At 47.5% G+C, this 3789-nt stretch overlaps 1 non-coding gene across 1 annotated transcript; it reads left to right on the forward strand.

Annotated features, from left to right (window-relative positions):
- The first annotated feature begins 3127 nt into the window (after nucleotides 1–3127).
- Trnam-cau (transfer RNA methionine (anticodon CAU)) lies at nucleotides 3128–3199 on the forward strand. Its single transcript has one exon. It is a non-coding gene; the product is annotated as a tRNA-Met (tRNA).
- The last annotated feature ends 590 nt before the right edge of the window (nucleotides 3200–3789 follow it).

Below are 3789 nucleotides of genomic sequence, written 5' to 3' on the forward strand. Positions count from 1 at the left end.
ACCTCGATCAGGTCGGCCGTCCACTGCTCGTCGATGCCGAACACCACCACCGGGATCGTGGGAAAACGACGACGTCTGGGTTTGTGCAACGTGTACCCCAAATCCCGTTGCAGGACCTCGCGAGCACGTCGTACCGAGATCTTATTGGCCTGGGCGAATCGCGTCAGACCACCCAGACTACCGGGTCTGGAAGGATCCCGATACCGTCCCAGTAACCTTCCGGTCGAAAGCGGCTTTTGCTTCTTCTTTTGACCTTTCTTCATAGTCGATAAAGTTTGTACACGCACTGTCTCCACAACTCAAAACGTTGCTCCCGTACCTCGAGATACTTCTTAAATGAATCGGGTTGCCGTTTCAACCACAAGATATAAACCACAAAACGCATCACGTTGGATTCGACGTCGGTATAGTCAAACACCTCCAAGGGCGAATCGCTGAAATGGTCGGGGATGGGTTCACCCTGACCGTATCGCTCGTAGACACTAGTGCACTTGGAACACAAGGTCGTCCAACACCATCGATCGGTTAGGGTCGTACACATTCTCGAGATCAACCAACTCAAAGCATGAGACATAATGATTTGAACCCAATTCTTTATTCACACTTTCTTATAGGTACAAAAAACGTCGTGCCTGATTGGTTCTTACGAAAAATCGACTCTGATTGGATAACACGAAAAAGAAGGCGAAGAAAAGACTTAGTCTGAATCTGTAAAGTAATCAACATGTTCCTTGATCTTAAGATCTCGTCCATACTCATCATCACAGTCTTCCTCGTAGGTATCCATGGCATAATATCTACAATTTTTCCAACAACATTCCCCTTTACCGGGTCTCCACTTCAGGGCTTCAACCTCGTTCCCCTTCACATAGAATGCTTGTCGCATACTCTCTCTACACTCACCACACAGGTCATCCTCATCCGCTTCAATGGCACTAAAGAAAAACCGATCCTTCCACAGATTACGCTGATGCATGAGATCGTAGATCAACTCTTCCAACTTCAGACACGTTTCCCTGTAATCTCCCTTGCTGAAAGTCAGTAACTCTGCCACCCTGGGACTCTCGTCTGACTCCAACACCCGTCGTGATAGGTCACGAGCAAAACGCAAGGGTTCAAACAGATCACGGATGGCCTCACTCATCCTGTACGTGAGGTGATTCGTGGCGATCAAACAGACACGCTCAGCGTCCAGGGTGGGATCCCGACAAGGAACGAATTTGAATTGACCGCTACCACTTCTGTACATCACGCGACACCACTCACCGAAAAACAAAAACACGTGTTCGTTCTTCATCTCCAAAATCGTACCACCCCAGTCAGGACGACGTCTCATCAAGAGCTCAAAAGACCACAGACTATCGGGTATTTGACCTAACGGTTCGAAGAGATTGTCAAAAATGTACAGGTCCACTCTGACATCTGGAATGGCATCGAGATCTCTTAAAGTGTGTACCTTCAAATCCACAATCTGTTCCACGAGGTCCCGAATCTGGTTCGAGTTGCTATAGTAATTCATCTTGACACCCTCAGACAAACTCGTTAAACTTCTTTCCTTCTCGATCCGCTCGCTTCGTGATCTCCAAGCCCGACAAATGAGGATAGCAACTACGAACGCCCCAGTCAATCAAGTGCCTCTGGAGCCTATAGTACAAAGGAGAGACAAGACGTAATTCCAATTCAATTATCCTAGCGTGTAACGGTCTTTCGCCTTCTTTTTCGATTGTATCCACTACGTCAGAAGCTCGATTCAACTGTTGTCTAAGATCTTCAAGGATCTCTTGCAAGTCTCTCTCATCCAAAATCCTAGGATTCATCACCGCGAATGATTTCACTGCGTCGTGCGTGCTCCTTTTATACCCAGCGCGTCACCTCCACATTCACTCAGTACGCGTACTTTCACGGATCACACGCTCATTTTTTAAACCAATCGAAATGAAGACAATCACATGACACGACTCTGATTGGATAACCAAAATTGCCTATAAAGTAGCACCGCGTATTCCGTCACGAGTCACTTTTCAGTAGAAGTCGTCATGGATTCACACGTCGAACCCGTCAGGAAAAAGAAAAAATTGTCCAAAAAGAAACTGGAACTGCTCTTACCTAAGAGAGTGGAAAGAGAAGTAGGAGGTAAACAACTACAATCCACTTTAGATAGATGGTTATTCAAAAAACCTCGTGCCAGACTCCGTTTCAACGAACGCGTCCTCTTCAAAGAAATCACCCCGGACTCGGTCAGTTGGACCACCGTCCCTCTCAAAGGCTTCTCGCGACCCTGGAGCGCCTTTTCGATCCAACGCCAAGAAGTCAAAAGCCAAATGAAAAGTAACCATGACAAGCGAAGGCAAAGACCGACCCCCAAGAACGTGCGAAAAACCACCCACATCCTAGAAACCATGCGACGTGAAAACACCTTGTTGGGATACTAACTCGTTCTCTATCTTCACAGACTCAAAGCTACCTGCCATTCAAGGCGGATGCATGACCGTGATCAGAGACTCACCTCCTCGAACCGTGCAAGTCCTGGAAGCCATGGGACTCGACAAATTCAAGAAAGACGACCTCGTAGAAGTACCCCCTGAAGTGGACGACCGAGGAGAATTCACCGAAGTCCAAGTGTTGAAGGAATTCGACCCCGATCAGTTCCTGAACCAACTGAAACCCCAAGTTCCCATCTGCCCACGTTGCATGGTACCCCTGACATACGGAAGCGTGCGAACCCCAGACGGTGGTACCTGGGAATATTACCGATGCCCCTCTTCCAGATTCTACACCAAGTGTTATGTGACCTGTGGCGTCAAAGAGGTGGGCACTTACCTGAGACGCGTCGAAGAACAGACCCACCCCTGCTACAGGAACATCGACCCGGCTCGTTTCCGATGTCTATGCAGCAAGTCCCTGGTCTTAGCCACCTCCCACTCCCAGTCCAACCCAGACAGGCTCTATCTCAAGTGTCCCAAGCGTACCTGCAAGTTCTTTCAATGGATCGACGAATACCCACGAGGAGTCGCCGAAGCCATACTGATTCATGGACAGACCCCAAACTAAGAAAAAGACAGACACAGTTTTTGTAAAAAACACACTCCGATTTTTATTTCACATTATTTTTTCAGTTTCTAAGAAAGGCAGGGTGGCGCAGTGGAAGCGCGTTGGGCTCATAACCCAGAGGTCCGAGGATCGAAACCTCGCCCCGCCCATTTTTAATTCACATTTCTTTTTTACACGATGGATAATTTGTCCTCCGCGTCGATCATGGTTCGCATCGTTACTTGATCACAATGGTTGAAAGTACTATAATAATCGTTTATTGATATCCCGAAGAAAAAGAGGGCGCCGGTCAATAGGACCGTGCACACGTCCCACCCTGTAATAAGTGGAATGACCAATAAAAGTTGTTTTTTGTTCTATTTTCAGACTCCATGTCTCGATTTCCTAACCCTCAATGTCTATGGTGCAAGGAAGGATACACTTTCAAACACAGTATCAGAGACTACTTCCTGACACCCTGTTGCGACCAATTCTTTCACGGAACCTGTAAAGCCCTCCACACTGAGCGGTTGAAACCCTCGGAAAGACTCTGCCCTCATTGCAAAGCCGTGAATTTCGGACTGCCTCCCGATGACAACCCCAAAACCAAGTCCTAAAGAGGTAAGCGCTTCGATGGTCTAATGGTTAAGATGTTGAGTTGTGGCCTCAAAGACCCAGGTTCGATTCCTGGTCGGGGCATTAAATTTTTTCTTTTTTATTCCCTATAGAGACGATGAAAAAATCACGCAACAAACCATG

The sequence above is a fragment of the Orbicella faveolata genome, unplaced genomic scaffold (genome assembly GCF_042242905.1).
Source record: "Orbicella faveolata isolate gen_17 unplaced genomic scaffold, um_ofav_v1 contig_27, whole genome shotgun sequence".
Classification (NCBI taxonomy): domain Eukaryota; kingdom Metazoa; phylum Cnidaria; class Anthozoa; order Scleractinia; family Merulinidae; genus Orbicella; species Orbicella faveolata.